At 41.6% G+C, this 18,991-nt stretch overlaps 1 protein-coding gene across 1 annotated transcript in view; it reads left to right on the forward strand.

The window, feature by feature from the left end:
- The first annotated feature begins 11,203 nt into the window (after positions 1 to 11,203).
- MCTP1 (multiple C2 and transmembrane domain containing 1) overlaps positions 11,204 to 18,991 on the forward strand; it is a 272,517-nt gene continuing 264,729 nt past the window's right edge. The window contains exon 1 of the mRNA XM_066988625.1: positions 11,204 to 11,336. The gene's annotated coding sequence lies outside the window, so the exon portion shown is untranslated. The remainder of the gene's footprint in view (positions 11,337 to 18,991) is intronic.

An 18,991-nucleotide genomic window follows, 5' to 3' on the forward strand; every position in this document is an offset into this window, starting at 1 on the left:
CCCTGAAAATATGACATTGTGCTCACAGCTCTGAAAATCTGTCTGCTGAGGAACACTACACTCGCCATCTGGCTTCTGCACTGCAGATGACTTTGCAAGCCCTGAAAAATCAGTATTGCTTGGGCTTGTGCTGGATCTCATGCGCCAGATGGCACTTCCACTGAACTTGGCTCTCAAGTAGCTGGCCACAAACTGCTGTGCATTTTATCCATGTTGTAATAATGTTTGTCATTTAGAGAAACTCGAGTTTACCTGCACAGTTCGTTTCTCCCTCTTGATATGCCAAAGTTCTCTCTGTCCTGCACATTGAATACACCTGCACTTACAAACTTTGAAAAAGCTGCCATTAAGAAATATGCCATAAAAGCAAATGAAAAAATCTAGCCTATAAACATATGTTAGTCATAAATTTCATATTGAAGTTACAAATGAAGAAAAAAAGAAAAGAAAAGAAAAGAAAAGAAAAGAAAAGAAAAGAAAAGAAAAGAAAAGAAAAGAAAAGAAAAGAAAAGAAAAGAAAAGAAAAGAAAAGAAAAGAAAAGAAAAGAAAAGAAAAGAAAAGAAAAGAAAAGAAAAGAAAAGAAAAGAAAAGAAAAGAAAAGAAAAGAAAAGAAAAGAAAAGAAAAGAAAAGAAAAGAAAAGAAAAGAAAAGAAAAGAAAAGAAAAGAAACGAGAAGAGAAGAGAAGAGAAGAGAAGAGAAGAGAAGAGAAGAGAAGAGAAGAGAAGAGAAGAGAAGAGAAGAGAAGAGAAGAGAAAAGAAAAGAAAAGAAAAGAAAAGAAAAGAAAAGAAAAGAAAAGAAAAGAAAAGAAAAGAAAAGAAAAGAAAAGAAAAGAAAAGAAAAGAAAAGAAAAGAAAAGAAAAGAAAAGAAAAGAAAAGAAAAGAAAAGAAAAGAAAAGAAAAGAAAAGAAAAGAAAAGAAAAGAAAAGAAAAGAAAAGAAAAGAAAAGAAGAAAGGAAGGTCAAAAAATATTAGGTAATATTAAAAATGAGGGAAACATCTATCATTTTTTAAGTGTCTTTGACCACTAAAACTATGCTGAAAGTATAATCAGTTGTTTTAAACTTGTATGGTCTAAATTATAGTTAGGGAATACAAACACCAGCCAAAGGAAAAACCTAGCATTGAGTTGGTCCAGCAGGATTGTAAAACCTTGGCTTTCTAGGATTCTAGGTAATTATTGGGAATCATTTTCATGTTGTTGTTGTCTATGTCAGTTTCTCTTTTTGAGAAACTCTAAGTGCATTTTATGTTGGCTATTTTGCATTGTCTGTAAAATGACAGATGCAGGCAGGAGCAGTTAGATATTTAATTACCAATCTGCACATATGAGTTCTGTCAGGATAATACAGACCTTTAATCAATCAAAGCAGAATGAACATAGAAATATATTTTTAAATCTGTCCCCACAGAATTTACATCTCCATCAGGTGTTTTATTTCTGTCTGCTACCACGTGCTGTGTCCCCAGTGAGTACTGTGAATATAGACTGTTGGACGTATCCAACACAAGCAAACAAATTCCATCACGTTAAGTATCTGTTACTCAAGAGAGGAATAGGCAAGCTTGTGGAATATCATACTAAATGGCACTCAGGGCAAAAGCAGCTACCTGTGGCTGCACTTCTTTTTCCCATGGTAGCTCTGGTGTTTTAGACATACCTTGATTTTATACAACCTACTCCTATCAATGCACTCTGGAAATTATCTGGTCTCTTCCTTCTTTCCCTGCCCTTTTCAATTTCTTATTATCATATTACCATAGATGCTGTGTGTTGATTTCTAGTCTTGTTGCTCTCCACCCCTTTCCACTGCATTCTGCCTCACAAACACTGACAGTTCTGTTTCTTCTTCCATTTTCTCTTCCTCATCTAGAGTCAATGATGCCATCTGAGCTACTCTCTTAAATCCCATCCAACTGAATCTCAAATTCAGGCAAAAGGCATTTGCCTAATTCTTAGTGCGTTGTAATAGGATTTTTTTTTTCTTTTAAATCTTTTATTAAAAAAACAAAACAAAACAAAACACAAATCACTTCTTGAGATGATTATCTGTCATCCCCATGCTAATTCAGAAAGTGTCTCCTCATTTTTTTTTAATTTTTATTTTTTTGTCTGTTAAATGTTCCTGAAGGAGCAACGTCCAAAGACAACGTAGAGGAACAGCCAATGATGAATAAAGTCACTGTTCTTCATCCTTCTTGTGATGAAAAGTGGGCTGTCTCTGACTTTGTTTCAAATAGTGATAAAACAATCTTTAGACCATAATGTTTCTTGTATTGTTGATTCGTGTAGGCTAGTTTTGAAATACAGAAGTTGATGATTTTCAGTGTCATGCCTGTAATCCCCCAAATAACAATTCATCAATAGTCAATTCAGGAATAATCAACAATCAATATTCATCTAAGCATACAGTATAGCTGTGGAGTTGACAGCATGCGTTGCCCTAAATATATTTCTCACCTTTGCATAAGTAACTCCTAGATAAGGCTATGTCAGATTTCTGTGAGGACTGTGGCTCTGGAAAATAATTGATTTATTGGTGAAATATATATGTTTATCTGCTATCTTTTCTAATCTCTTTATCTAATCTTATATTTAAAGGAAAAAAAAAATAGAAAGTATTTTTCTTCTACTCTGGAGCACCAAGATGCTGTCATGTTTCAGACAAGTAAATATTACTCTTTTTAAAGCCATTCATATATTATTAGAATAGTCAAATGAAATACAGTCACGGCTTACACAAAAAATCATTAAGGAAACGTGATGAAAACCTTCATATCCAACCTCAGACATTTAATGAGTCAGTAACTGTTCTCCTTTTTCAGATCAAATGCCATCCACATGGAGACAGAGAAATATAAATTACAGGGAAACTTCAAAATAAGAAAGATCTAACATAAAAAAGCTTATTCAAATGCCAGAATACAAAGGCAAAAAATCCAAAATGATCAAGTCCCACATCAGACAAAAAGTTCAAAAATCACACCATAGTCATTTTAAAGGAACACATTTACTAAATGCACTTGTTTCCATTGGAATATATTGGAGTATTTATTCATTTTTAGTTGCATTTCTGTTCTCATGGATGCTTAATGACAATATTAACAAGTGGATCACGGATGCAGCACAAAGAGGAGCAGCAGATGGCCTTGTAGTTAGCATGACTATCCCCAACGTAGGTGATTAGCAGCTCCGAAATATGCAAAGAGCATGGAGAGCAGAAAAGGAGGAGGCAAACTCAGAAACTGTACTCGGTGGAGTCTCTGTAGCTGTGGGGTGGCCAGCATGAGAGTGGCACCAGTAGCTCCCAGTGAGGTGGAGGTTGTTTTGGGAACCAGAACAAAAGGCAAACAGACAAAGCTCACAGAAGTGGATGCTCAGATGTACATACTAGTAATGACAGCTATAAATACAGGTCCTCATACTGAGGAGGACTTTGGAGGCTGGTAAAGATTGTTATATCTGATGCTCTGGAGCATCAGAGACAAATATTGGAACCTCAGGGCTGTGCTGAAAATTTCATTTTTCTAGAACTGCTGAAAGGGACCAAAAGCAAATTGTCAATATTGTAGCTCAAAGCATGGGCACACAAAGCCTGGAAGGTGGCTGTTGAATAAAATTGCAACTGAAAGGATACGTCAGAACTAAACTTTATATTAGAGTACAGTTATATGGTTACAGAAAACTCTTTTGGTTCTCAGTGCAACCAGAAAATAATTTAAAAAAATTACCGAGACAGCCAAATTGAGAAAAAAAAAAAAAAAGAAAAAAGAAAAAAAAAGGGTACAGAGACAGCCAAGTATTCTTTTATTTAGGTAACTTGATAGGCAGTTATAAGAAAAAGACTGAATTTACAGACAACCCAGGCACTAAAACTCTCAGTAAAAATTAAGAATCAAGCATTTTTTAACTTCACACCAAATATCTATGTCCTTAGACAAGAAAACAGCTTAAAAAATATGACCCAGAGAAAAACTCAGGCAGCTGTATACAGCCAGATTTATAGTTTGCACAAGCAGTATAACACAGCTACTAAACTCAATCTTGCTCCAAGAAGTTCAAGATATGTCAACAACAGTAGAAATACAGAGAACATTTTTTTTAGAACAAAGGTTTTGCAAATGAAGGGCAAAAATATGTGGAATACTAATTGCTGTGTTAGGAAACACTGGATAGCCTCGAAGAAGTAGTAAGGTAACTTGGGGAAAAAAAATAATGAAGAAAACCAAAACAGTAATTAAACATTTGATGAAATATGGAGCAGGAAGTTAGATAGTTAGGTAGACAAGGAAAGTGCAGGGCAAGTATACTGTCAGATCATAATGTGCTCAAACTGAAATGCAATAAAGAAAAACACATAAGAAGGCTAGGACAGATGCGTGCTTAAGATTGATGCAATTGTGTCTCAAACTGGTACTCCAAAAGTCCAACAGTCATGAAGTATTGCTAATTACTTAAAATGCACTGCTTGACTAGGCTTATGTAAAGCATAACATAAGACCCAACAAAAAGATCTGGTGACTGGAACACAAAGTATTTACATTCTGTGCCAGAAATCACTGAGGTCTCTGGAGGAATTCATTGAGGAAAAGACAATCTGTAAAATAGATGTAAGTCATATGTTCAAAACCAGTGATAGTATGAGTTTATATAGATTTCCCTTATTAACAATAATTTGATAATAGAAGGGAATTAAACTATTTGTATGAGAAACTATAGTGAAAGGAACTTGACATTTTGGTGACTGAAATAACAGAAAAAGGCAGTATGATTCATATAATATATATATATACACACGTATTTATATGTAAGCTCCAAATGATTTTTTCAGTCAGCCTTCTTCTTTTCCATTCCTCCTAATGCTGGTGTTACAGGATGGAGGAGGACACGGAGGAGACAACATGAGTCTTCCACAACCCCTGCTTTCAAATGGGCTTGTAATTGCTCATTGAGTTGCAGAACCACAGTGACATTTCAGGTATTGAGAAGCAGTTCTAAATCTGAGTAATATTAACCCTGGGGAAAAAAAAAATTGAACAACAACAACAACAACAAACACAAATCTTGTGTCCTCTCAAGATATTGAGAGGTTACAAAACACGAAGGCTGTTTGGAGGGGAGATGGCTTTAAGCAGAGTTGACCTGCAAATAAGTAAAAAAAAAAGAGAGAAAAATAATCATTATACTCTCTGAAGCTGTCCAAAAGTAGTTGATGTAGGTGATGTGTGTTGACTGTAAAGACCAGTAAATTTTGAGGGTGTTGTGGTATTTGGAATGTTAATTTATGAGCATGGGAGTGTTCCCCATATAACTAGACAGGGTTAACAGGCAACATCTGGAAGAACAAACAGGAATTGAAGAAAGGGCTAACCACTGGTGATGCTTCAGCAGAGACTTGACAGCTGTCAAGAACTACTGCCAGGAAAGGTTCACTCTGAAAATATGAGATGCTTAACACTCACATGAACCTACAGAGATGCTTTCTCGACCAGCAAAATGCAGTAAAAGTACAGAAAATTGAAAAAGAATAAAACTGTTGTAAGAAGATTTAAAAGGCACCACGTTAAGGCTAAGGAACCAGGCAGGCTCTGAAGGATGAGATGCTTAGCAACAGGAGAAGCTGTAACAGGATGAATATAGAGGGTATCTGCCATATTAAAACTGATTTTTTTTTAAATTTTATTTTGTTTCTAATGCTAAAATAAATGTTTTCTGGTTCTAATAAAGAAGCCTGAACATCATACCTGCAGAGAAACAGAAGCTATGGAGACACAGGTCCCAGCCTAAGGGAGAATTGTGCAATTTCACTGAGGGCTAGGAAAAGCCTAAAAGCATCCCTCTTAAAAAGTGCTCTCAGAGAGACTGGGAAGGGCAAGGAGCTGAACCACTAACCCTTGCTGGTGCTGAAGGCGCACTAGAACCTGTACTAAAGAAGATATTGAGGAGAACTTGAAAAGTGTCTGTGTTTGCCCATTGCTCTAGCAGATAATGAAGTTGGAATTTTGTGGTGAGAAAAAACTCTTGGATCAATCAGCAAAGACAACTTTAACTGTCAGTATGACTATTATTTGTCAGTCCTAAGCACTGATGAGTTTCACAATACAGGAATAAAAAAATGAGGCTGGAGCTGAGATGCATCACAGAACAAGAAAGAAAAATTGATGAACACATTCTGTTGTGCAAAAATACTTGTCATGCAAGCAAATAAAGATAAGTAGTGGAAGAGGCCAAACAGCTAACCTAATACCATCAATTACTGAAGATCCTACAAGCTTTTTAAGTATATGTATAATGTATAAAATATACTTTTAAAAAATATTATATTATTATCTATATATATTTGTTCATATTATAAAAACAGCACAGGTACAGTATGGAGCAGGCAGGTAGTAGATGGTACTTTGAAAAGCTAGTATTAAATGTAGACATGCTTGTTAATATTTGCACACGTTAACTGGAGAAAACCTGAAGTTGCCAGCCAACAAATATAGAAGAAAATTGGGGCTGCATAAAACTTCTAAATTAACATTACAATTTGACACTAGCACTAATACAATTTGGTACTAACAGTAATTACCAAAAAGTGAGCCAGAACTCACTAAAAAAAGAGTTTTGTATTCAGTGGTGGAGACTTGAAGGGGAAAAAGCCTGCTAACAGCAGAGAGATCGCTCTGCTCAGTCCTATAGGAGGGGTGACATGCTTCTACCCGTTTGCAAGGCCATCTTGTTGGACCTCTCTCTGCGGTGGGATTTCCCTCCCAGACAGGTATACGGTCTGACCACATGGCTGGGAGTGCTGTGCGTGCTTTACGGTGCAGCACTGTGGCTTTGCACCAACATTTCGAAGCTTGCAATGCCGTACAGTAATGGCTGAACCTGTATTTTAATTGCTACACCCAAAAAACTCAATAGCTGGTTAAAAATATTCAAAACTGCAGTAAGGAGATGAAAAATTTTCCAGATCTTAGCTGTGATTGGCTTTGTGAGATGCTATGTTATGTCAAATTAGAAGAGCCATATGTAGTAGGAGCATACTTGTATAAAATCCAGGAAGAAATGTACTCTTTACTGTGTATTCTTGGGTGAAGAGAGGACTTGTAGTACTGCCTATAGCTAAGGTTGCCTGAAGTTTCAAATTATATCACATGGTTTCAATGTTTTTCTTTAAATTTTATTTATTTGTTTTAATTTCAAAACCTTTCTTTTGGCTACAACTTTTGTAGAGGATTTTTGCCTCATGCTGAATCCCAATCAGAAAGTTTCAGGTAAAAATACTTTTAGCCATGGCCTAAAATGAGTAAAACAATGTCGTTGCCTGCATAATACAAAAGGTCTTACAACAAGTTGTAGAGAAATTTGAATGACTACTGTTTGTCAGATATCACAGATATCACATGGCAAGACCTGAAATATGCCAGTGGGTTGCCTGTGTCCCAATGTTACTGTGAGAGAAAAACAAACAGTAAGAAACTTTCAAAGCTGTACTTAAGAAATGCATTATAGAAAAAAGCTTTGTCATTTAAAATATCACTTAGATGAAAAAAGGAGACACAAATTCATAATAATTCACAGAGGAAACGTAAAGAAGATGACTGAATGGCAGCACTGAGCATGTGCAAATGAGGTTAAAATGCAGTTCCAGGCTGAGAAAGACCAAGATTGTGTTCAGCCTTTGAGCCTAAGGCCATCTCCAGTCAAATATTGCCTCCGTAGCTGTCTTGTGTATATTTCACAATACGACCACCTTTGCTGCATTTTAGATTCCGAATAATGGGAGAAAAGAGGCTGTTTCAAAAGTAGGAGTTAACTGAGAACTTAGGTATATTTCCAAATGTAAATACTTATGGGTAATGACATGAATATCAGAATCTACAGGGTAACAATTTATTTTTCCAAGAAATAACCAAAAAAAAAAAACAGAGAGAGAGATGTTTATTTAATCTAAACCAGTGGAGAGATATTGGTTTTGGAGCCATTCATTAGAAGTGTTAGAAAATAGATTTTATAAAAATCACAGTGGTTAGCATTGAGTGCTACATTTGTTTTATCAGTTTAAATTAAACTGATTAGCGTAATGACATACATAGAGAGAGCAAATACAGTTCTGAGAAGATTGTAGTCACTTTCCTCACAAAATGTTCTTCCCTTTTTGACATTTCTAATTGATACGTTGGGAAGAAGAAAAAAAAAAAAAGAAAAAAAAAAAGAAATCTCTACTATGAATCTCCTCAGTTTCAGAAACTCCATATTTGAAATACCAGATCTCTCTTTTGTGTGTGTGTGTTTTGTTTTAGCTTATGGAACATCGTTGCAATGGGGTGTAAATAAATGTTTTTAGATCCCTTTTTTATTTCCAGAGCTAATAAAGGCTTATTTGTTCATTTGGAAAAGTGTCATTCCCGGCTGTTACAGGTGTTACATCCATATTCTTTTTAAATGTTGAGATTTCCATCTGAATGTTGCTTGATGTCTTGCTGTGATCTTTCTGCCAGGTTCAGATTCAACTTTAATAAACGAATGTGGCTCAGAGAATTCAGTGTGCAGAATGACTCATTTTATTATAGAACTGTTTATGGTGACTTGATTTGAATTAATGCTAGAATAATCCCACTCTGCCTGTTACAGTGCTGCCATATACTGCCTCCTGGTCCCAGATCCACTTCGCCCCCAGGAAAATGAGCATTTCTGCAACTAAACAGCCTAAGCTACTTTGACCTTTTCCTGTGATACGCAAATCCACTCTCTGGTTGGACAAAATGGACGTGACTTCGACAGATTTGGAAACTGTGACATAATGACACAATTTTAACGTTAGGAGAGATAATGCTGGGTCTGGTGGCAGCCAAATCAAGAGGCTTGCCTGCACAGTATTTGGGACCACCCAGTGCAGAGGTTGTAGCCATGCAGCAAGAGCTGGACTGCAAATGCCAGGCTGCTGCACAGCGCCTTGTGCCCATTTCTCCTTCCAGCCAGTGACTTCCAGGCAACGTTGTGCTTACCAGATCAGCTGATGTAGAAATAATGATTACACAAGTAACAAACTTCCCATATTTCCTGTATTTGAGACAGTTTGATCACCGGTGAAAAAGAGTGCCATTTAAAGGCATATTAAGCTGAGGCTGTTTCAGTATTTTGGGGAATAAGCAGTTATTTTAAACAAAATGTTGTATTCTTTCTATAGCTATTGTCTTTCTGAAAAGAATATTTAATTTTCCATGCCTTCACAGAAATTACAATCTATTTGAAAACCTGCTTATTTTACAGCTGCTTCACTCTAATGTGAAAATACAAAGAGTAAAAGACAAGGCAGATAGAAGTATTCAAATGCTTCTCTAAATAGGCACATTTTCCCTCCCCAAACATAGGTACAGAACCAAATTTATCTTTACTTTTACTTGATTCCTGCTTTTTGGGCCAATCCTTCTTTTCCCAGGAAAGTAAGCCACACAACGAGGTTCCATTTCAGCACGTTTCTGTGTGGTACCTACAACATCAGACAGATATTGCACACTAAGTTCCAAAGGCCAAGAAAACATCTGTTTTCTCCTGTTTCTGTTTGGCAAAAGTCATATTGTCAAATGCCTGGCTGCAACCTTCTTTGGGAAAGCTGAATCAGAATACAGTTGCCCTAATCACCAGCTGGTATGACGAAGTGACTTAGATTGAAATACAACCCAAAATCCAGACAAAGGTACGGCTCACTTTATGCAATAAATATTTATTTACTTCAATTTGTTTTGAAATCATCCCGCTGCTGTTACTTTAATTAAAACAAGAAACTTCAGACAGCATTCAGCATCCAAAATGGAGTGATGGAGCCACTGGTCTGGCGCACTGCGCTGAGGAAACAGACAATATAATTATTTACAACTGTCTTCTTTTTTAGAAAAAGCGTAAGTCAAGATAATTTTTTTTTTCCCCGCTGCATACTTACAGGAAAGAGTGAGGCTGAGCTATAAATCCGCGTGTACAGCTGCAGAAGGGCAGATGTGCCTTGAGACGCCTTCGGTGACGAACCCAGCGCTTTCTGTGGCACCCACTGTGCCGGCAGGAGCAATTTTAGGCACACCTTTCCCCACCATCGCGCCCACAAAGCGACTCCGGCACGCGGCCGGCCTGCACCCTGCCACCTCTCGGGGAAGGTGGGTGCCCTGTGCCCCCTCCCCAAAAATCGCCCTGGTGGGCACCTCCCCGCAGCACTGCCCGTGGAAACCCCTCTCCCAGACGTGCTTTTTATTTTTATTTTTATTTTTATTTTTATTTTTATTTTTATTTTTATTTTTATTTTTATTTTTTTTTTTTATTTTTTCCCCCTTCTCCTCCCCCACCACAGTCTAGATAAAGACGCCGCTGCTTATTTTTATTTTTTTATTTATTTTTTATTTCTCCCGCTCCCGGGAGCTGCCTGCGGGTAAAATGCAGCATCACGGCGCTGCCGGGCAGAGCACGCTGCCCTCCGCGCGGCTGTGCTCAACGCAAAAATACACACACACACACACATATATATATATATTTATATAAAAAGAAAAGAAAAATCGGCGTGGAGGGGGGGGGGGGGCAGGCTAAGCCCACTGTGTCCCCGCAGCATATATAGGCGAGCCCGGCGGTAACTTTGGCTGCCTCCTGCCTTCGCTGCGGGGCCGTCGGTGGCTGTTGGTGGCAGTGTTGGTGGTGGCCGTGTTGGTGGTGCTGGCAGTGGTGGCAGGAGCAGCAGCAGCGGCAGCAGCAGCGGCAGCAGCAGGCGGCGCCGCTCCGTCCCGGCCCGCCGGGGGCTGAGGGCGCCGGGCCGGCCGGGCTGTGCCGCCGGGGCCGCCGCCGGAGGACGATGGAGCCGGGCAAGGAGGGTAAGCCCGGCGAGGCCGAGCCGGCCGCGTCCTTCCAGGCCCGGCTGTGGAGGAACCTGCAGCTGGGGGGCAAGCGCCGCACTGCGGAGCCCCCGGCCCCGCCGAGCGCCAAGGGGGAGCCGGCGGCCGCGGGGCGCTGGGGGGGCCTCAGGCGCCGGCGGCAGGCGCTGGACCGCGTCTTCTCGTCCTCCCAGCCCAACCTGTGCTGCTCGGCCGCCGAGCCCCCCGAGCAGGGCGGCGAGGCCGGCTCCGCCCTGCGCCGCCCGCCCGAGCAGCGGCTGCCCCCCGGCAAGGCCCCGCCGGCCGCCCGCTCGACCCCCGCCGCCCCCTCCGCCCGGCCGGGGGGCGACCAGCGGCCGGGGGGCGGCCCCGAGCCGTGCCGGCGTCCCGGGGCGCACCTGTCCCACCAGAAGAGCTCCTCGCTGCCCAGCACCGCCTGCCTGGAGCAGCTGCTGCAGGGCTCGCCCTCCGCCGGCACCGGGAACCAGGCGGTGAGTCCCTCGGGTGCGGCACGGCGGGGGGCGCCGGGACCCCTGGCACTGAGGGGGGGACCGGGGTGGGTGGCGGGGTCGGGGCGCGGGGGGGACAGGGCTGCACCAGGGCTGCCCTCCTCCCCTGTCCCCTGCTTCCTCTGCCTGTCGCTTTCTATTTTTCCCCCCCCCCCGAGTCAGCCCAAATTCCGTGTCTCGGCAGTGCGAGAGGGACGTGGAGCTTGTAGAAGGGTCCAGCACGGAGCGACGAAGGTGGTTAAGGGACTGGAGCATCTGTCCTGTGAGGAAAGACGGAGGCCTGTTTAGCCTAGAGGGGACCGCGGGGGGAATCTTACCAAACCCTACAAACGCGTGAGGGGACAGTGTAAAGAGGATGGGGCCAAACTCTCAACAGTGGTGGCCAGTGGTAGGGCGAGGGGTAATAGGTATAAATTGAACCACAGGGGCTTTCGTCGCCACGTGAGGAGGAAGAACTCTTTGGTGCGGGTGACAGAGCTCTGGGACAGGCTGCCCAGAGAGGTTGTGGGGTCTCCTTTGGAGGTACTCAACACCCGCCTGCATGCCACCCTGTGTGACGGGCTCCTGCTGGGCAGGGGTTGCACCAGATGATCTCTGGAGGTCCCTTCCAACCTTGGCCATTCTGTGGTTGAGCGGCCCCGCTGGCACACACCTAATACATGACAGTAATTAGCCTATCCGTGCGCTGCCGCCGCTGCACGCCAGTGGCACAGAGTCCCCTCAGTGCCCAGGGAGGGGCAGCAGCTCCAGTGGGTGTCACGTTGGGGTGAGGTGACGGACCCAACGTTGGTAGGACTGCAACAAACCTGCCTCCAGGCCTGCCGTCTGTCCTGTCCTGCCGCCGATCTGTCCGTCCCCTCAACGCCCAAACCCCAAAACACTGTGGGCTGTCGGCGTGGCATCGGCCTGACCGCGCTGGCGAGGCGGGCATTGCTCCTCAGCAGCCCTTACATTTCTGACCGCGCTCACAAAAGTGTATGGCACGTTTCAAGCTGACGTCTTTGGGTTTGGGTTGCGGGAATTACGGGAGTTTTACTCTTCTGGGTATTACAGGGCATTTTAAAGGCTGCCACACCTAGCAGTTAATAAATATGAAAAGCGTCTTTACTTTTTTTTCAGTGCTGTTACGCTGTTGCATTCAGCAAAGAAACAGACCGTTTATTTACAAAACATGTCAATTGTTATTTACTTGCAATGGAATCACTCTCATTTTGAGCAAGGTACAGTCACAACATTTGGAAAGAAGGCTGCTAATCCAAACAAAGTGGTACCCAAGCTTTCCAACAGTTGTCTTTAATGAGCAGGATTATGGCCAATTTCTCCAGGCAATTTCTAGCATTAACTCGGGCTGTGCCTGCATACCAAAACTGCTGTTTTTGATGTTAAGTAAAGCTTTTCGTGTCCCTGGCTTGTTGGTGGAGCTTAGAGCCGCTGATCGTGATGTTTATTCCGAAGAGATGATTTGAAGCAGCTGTTTTGTGGTCCTGTACTCAGCACGTCCTCTGTCCTTCTCATCGCTGGAGGTAGAGTCTCACTCAGGTTATTTAACCTGGTTTAATTCACCATCTTCATCGGGCTATGGAACAGGAGGGGGAACACAACTCAAAATATAAAGCGCTGCTGGACGCTCTCCATTGGTGTCTGGTACTCCTCAGAGGTCTGTGCGCAGCAAGTAACGAATTCTGTGGCCGTCTCGGGTTTCCAGTTCAGTGTATTTCAGGAGTCAGGTCTCGTATGCTTCTGTGCTGTACTCACAGTTCAGTAAGGTTCCTGCCCAACTTTGGTCTTGGCTGATGAAATCAATACTAGTAAAGTTCTGTATGATTTAAGTATCTTATTTCATCAGCAATCGGGTGAGAAAATGCCGCATTCAAATTAAATTAATTGAATATCCACAATGATCCAGAAATTGAACAGTTGTGATCCTCAGTGTGAAGCAGGCAGCAGCATTTCCTTGCATCTGTTTTCCAGTCAAATCTTGAATAAATTTTAAATCAAGTTTTAAATCTAGCAGTATCTTAGTGGTTTTTCTTTTTTTCCTTTCTAAGTATTTTTAACATAGTCATGTGGAAAGGCAGTATTTTGAAGAATGGAATTAAATGAGGCTCCTTCAGGCTTTGTACATGTTTATTCTGTTGATTTTCTTTTCTTTAGTAACTACGTACTAGATATTTTGAGGAAGGAAAATGCTTCCTCGATGGGGGAAAATACTGCAGCTGTAATCAGTGAAAAGGATCATGAGTTAGTGTGGTGAATGGGAAGGCTTGCATTTTAGGTTGCATTACTGTGTGCAGATTTAATCTTGGGATTGTACTTCTTGGCACAGTCACACCATTTAAAAATAATTTGATCTAAGTACAAAGTCTAAACGCTGCGCTATAGTGAGATCACAGTGAACATGGACAATATAGCAAATTCTTTGCTTTCTTGGCATTGGATGAAGTTTCCTTTTCAGTGAATGGGACTAGCACTGTGCTTCAAGAAGACGGACTCTCAAGCATGGAGTCTTCAGCAAAGAACCATTACAGTTGCGCACTGAATCCTGACCTGGTTCTCCTCGGAAGACTGAGCGCCTCTCGAAGCTGCCCTTGGATTGCTTTGGGGAGAGGTGGACGCTACAAACACTCTGCAGGAAACTCAGGTTTCTTTCACAGGGTAGGCAGAATGTAAATGCTGTTTACTAGGACCAAGAAATAAATCTGCGCGTGATAAAACATCATCCTTCTTCCAGCTTCAGAAGGCTGTGTGGCACGTTTGCTCGGCCAAACCTTTCCTGAACCTGGACGTGGCATCCGTCCTCCTTCACCCATCTGGGAGATGCACACCTGAGGGAGCCGCAGGTGGTGGCGGCTCTGTGGAGGTTTCATGGGCAGGAGATGCCAGCAGCCCTCAGGGGGCTCTGCAGCTCCACAGGGGCTTTGGACGTGCCCAGCACTGCCTGTGCCAGCATGGCTTTTCTCCTGACTCTGCACAGAGCTGCATGCCACCTGCAGCTTGTCATAATCAGATAGCGAAAAAACCCAGGGGGGTGGAAATACCACCATTTCTGAATGTTTGCAGTCAGAAGAAAGCCGCAAGTGTTTCGTCATCCTGATCAGAGAACACGGGTGTGGGCAAGTGTCACCTCGAATCAGCAGTGAATGTCAGCGGCATTCCCAGCTGGAAGAGTTCCCTGGCCTCGGCCGTGAGAAGTGCTGTGTGCTGCTTCCCCGGCAGGTTTGCAGGATAGTGACCTGGGAGTCACAGGTTGATCCATGAAACTGAAAGGGCATGTGGCTTCCCTCTCTGCCCGTCTAAGGAGATGAGGGAGGGCTGCAGGGTGCCTGCAGTGGAGGGGAGGGGGCAAGGCTGGGACTGCAGCCCTGCCTCTGGATGCGTAGCCATAGGAAAGCAAGCTTCATTAGTTCTGCTGCACGCAGAACCATTTGTTTAATTAAGATGGCATCCTTCAGACTCGCAGTTATAGGACTTAAGGGCCAAAAAATGGTTGTTAAGTTATATAATGCAGCATAGTGCAAGGGAGAGATGAGGCAGTGAGGAAAAAACCTGGAGGGATGTTTCCAGACAGCCCGTCTGTCTAACTCTCTGTAATATATAGATAGTTAGTAACAAAGTTGGTGTAAGAGGGGGAACTTGGCGGCACCTGGGAGGGAACTGCAGAAATGGGAGGCCATAGTGTAGGGTCAGGTGAAGGAAGGTTGCACATTCAGGTTAAGAAGCACGGCGTTGTGCTGAGGTGTCTGGAAGATGAAAACAGAAGCGGTGGTTACATAGAAATAGGAGCAGAGATGACTGAGGGGGCCTGAAGAGAGCAGAACTCCGAACTGGGTGTGGAAGGGGATGCAGGGCCAGCGAAAAGCTGAGAGGCAGTGCTTCTCTCTGCCAGGATACATCTACACCTGGCAGAGCGCCACTGGGGTCAATGCAGTTACATTAGCAAAACTCTTGCCTTGTTGGGTCTAGTTTGTGTATCTTACAGGTCATCTTCCTGTAATTGATCCAGCCAGGGAAGGTGAAAGAACAAAGCAGAAGGTAAAGGCAAAAGACGTCGGTGAAAATCTGCACAGATAATGCTACACAAGAATCTTAATTGCTACTTTGGATTTCTAGGGAACGAGGGTGACGAGGAAAACCAAACACTTATGATGTGCAAGGGTTACATTTTTCTGAGATAATGCTCATACAAAAGAAGACGAGTTGGAGACAGTTCATTTGCACAGATATTTAGAGCATGATTTGAGGGTGACAGTCTTCTGAGAATAAAAGGGCAAAATTCTGGGCAACAGGAAAAAGCTTTCTTTTGGGAACCTGGCCACCGACACGTAGGGAAGCAGTAGATGAGTGAATTTTAAAGCTGGGCCAGAAGAGCCTTGAGCTCATTAATAGAGATTAAATAAAAGTAGAAATAGCAAGCAGGGAGAAAAAGTTGTTGCTAAAGTTCATTTCTTTCTTAAGAAAGGCTGTTGCTGTTTCTCCGGGCTGTTTGCTTCTCCAGGAGTTTAACTACATATCCAGTTCTACCAAGGGATGTTGTGCATTGCCCTGTTTCCTCGTTGTATTTATTTCTGGTAAACTGTTTACCTCCCAGTGACTGGAGATGCACAAGTCTGTTTTATGTTGTGTTGGACTCTGACCCGTCTGTTAACTTGCAGTATGTTAATACAATGCGTGTATATTGCTAACATGAAAGTCAAGCGATAGCACAACAGAATTGTATTTAATTATATCCTCTGCTTAATTAACTGAAGATCCTCTCCAGAGTTTTCAAAGTGAACTGCATCTTTTCTCAAAGTTGGCCAGTTAGCATTTCTTCTCATGTAGAGTACTTAGAACAGGTATTTTAAAGTGAACTAGTAGCAGCTGTAGATTTACTGTTCATCTGTGACCTCGTTCAAGGTTTAGTTTTTCTCTTTTTTTGCTTTTTTTTTCCTGCCCTGTTTTTACTGGTTGTATGTAAAGCGCTCTATGATAAAATAATGGCATTGAGAATAATGGATGGATGGTACATAGGAATTGCAACAGCCGTTACACTAAAGGAACCCCCAAAATACTAATTTTCTCCCCAGTGACTCTGCTGTAAGGTAGTAACTTTTGCTGTAGGATTAGTAACTACTTTAACTGGATTTCAGATGAGCGTCAAAGCTCTGCTACTTCAGTGTATTTCATAAATTATTTAAAGACGTTGAACTTGCTACATATGAAAAGCCAAACACCTAAATTCAGCCATATTACTAAACTTTTGCTCAAAAAATGCTGAAAAGTGCTTTTTTCTCTTCTGTGGTGCTGGACACAGAAAATTATTAGACAGCAGTAAGACTTACCATCGGTTGCTGTATTGATGCAAAGAGAAACACTTTTTAGTGTTTTAGAAAACACGACTAAAGCAGTTTTAGAGCCGCCAGCACGTCATTCACATTCCTTCTCTGTAGGTAGTTCTAATTTAACTGTTTTGTTGTGATGTGGTGCTAACATATTAATAGACCTAAGCGTCATCTTTATTTTTTGTCTTGGATGAATTGCTGGTCTTTGGCAAGATGACAGAGGACTCTGCATTGATCTGAAGACTGAGGTTTGGCCTTTCCTCTCTTGTTTTGTTATCGATCCTAGATCTTTCTGATTATAAGTGTTATCTTCTAGGGAATTTTAAGAAAGTAGCTATAATGTAAACCTGAAGCTGTAAGTTTAAATGAGAAAAGAAATTGAAAAAAAAAAGTTTTCTCCGTACCTTGTAAAACAGGGAAAGATCCCTCAATCTTCACCTGTAGACTTAATATATTTAATATATAAATTAAATCATGTTTAATTCAGTATGGAGCGTTCTTTAGAGTTGGTGTCTGTGCATGGAAGTAGCAGTGCACAGTCCATGTATTTCTGTACGGGTGAAATGATGACAAACCACACCAAGCGCACAGAAAAAGCCACCTGGAATCAGTGGATCCTCCACATGGGCCAGTCCAGGCACTCAACTTGGAATTTGTCTATGGCCCATCGATAAAGCCTGTTTGTTACCAGGTGATGTAATATTTGGAAATTATCAAAGTTAAGACTGTACAATTCTGTTACTGTAGCTGAAGGATTTTTTCCTAATATTCATTAATTCATTGTATTATTTGTATTTTTCATCCTTTGTATTATTCATCCTTTTGTTTTAGAAGTTATTAAATTTGTTGTACTATGAAGTAACTTCCCATGGATCTCAACTCTGGGTCTTGAAAGAACAGAACAAAAAAATGACAGACCTTATTAAAAAACCTAACTCCTGTGGCAATACCTTTGGTTCAGCTTTCTGAAACAAACAAAAGCTTGTCAACTACTTTAACGTGCTCTAATGCTTCCCTCTGTGTCTTTGTCATAAAGCTACTTGGAGAAATTGGATGTCTTTGAAGAAAAGAGTTTTTAAGCTTTATCAAGAGAAAATAGCTTTTACTCTTTATCATGTTTTATTCTTTACCAAGAGTAAAACCAATATTTTTATTTTATTTATATTGGACGTCAAAGATATCAGATTATTAACTAACAGGTTAATAATTAAAATGTTTTTCTAATGTGTAGAAGTGGGACTACCCAACCTAACTAATGCAATATGATTTTCAACTTGTTTTAGAAAATAAATATGTAAATTAGACTAAATATACTTAATGTTTCCTTTAGTTTCCCTGAAGGATGACTGAGGATCTTCTAGTGTCAACAAGTTCTTCCGTGGATGCTCATATTTGTTGCCAGTCATTAGCACTGGTAGCAAACAGCCTGGTGATTACTTGGCATCTTATCTTTAGAAATGAGAGTATATGTTTAGAGCTTTTTTTTTTTTTATTATTATTATTATTTTTCCATTAAGACCAGGTCTTGCTCTGGTGCCTTTAAGGCTCGGTGTCACTGATGCTAAAAGCAGAGTTTGCTGTGTTGTTGGATGTGGTTCAGTGTTTGTGTCCCTCGTGCTGCAGCAGGGGAAGCCTTTAGCTGCTAAGCCGGGCCGCAGGCCTTACAGCTTGGTGCCAGGCAGTGGCTGCCGAGCTCTTAATCAACTGATTTTTTTTTTTTATTGTGGACCAGTGCCTTTTACCCTGGAAAATACAGGCTAACTAACACAAGAGAAGAGCGGGAGATCATGTGTAAATATTGCCACAGAGAGATCCCGTTGCAATGGTTCAGATCCCTAGTGAAGTTTTTCTGACCTGCACACGCGGATTAAAAGAGCATTGTGGTTTTCTCTGGGAGCCGTTAATCCAATGTCAGTCCTGTCAGGAATAGTACATTTGGTGGTCTTGAGACGGGTAAAAAGACAGAAATCTCGACTGTTAAACTTTGGGATTCTGTTGTCGCAAGACCACATACTTCTTTCCCAGATAGCAGAGAAATTCTGGAATAGGTGACAGGCTTTTACCAATTGTTGTGAAGTGGATTTATTATCTACTTACCCTTCTTCTGGTACTAATCCCCAGCTCCTCCTTTACTGAGATAAATATTACTTGCTTACAGACCTTGCAAAGACGAATAGCTCATCTCTCCAGGACCATGCCATTTTTCCCAGAAATGGGGAAAAAAAAAAATCAAAACATAGGTTTGAATTAATGGCATGCTTTTATGAAAGTGTGTTTTTTCACCAATACAATGCATGGCATGAATGCTGGACATTG

The sequence above is a fragment of the Anser cygnoides genome, chromosome Z (assembly GCF_040182565.1).
Source record: "Anser cygnoides isolate HZ-2024a breed goose chromosome Z, Taihu_goose_T2T_genome, whole genome shotgun sequence".
Classification (NCBI taxonomy): Eukaryota; Metazoa; Chordata; class Aves; order Anseriformes; family Anatidae; genus Anser; species Anser cygnoides.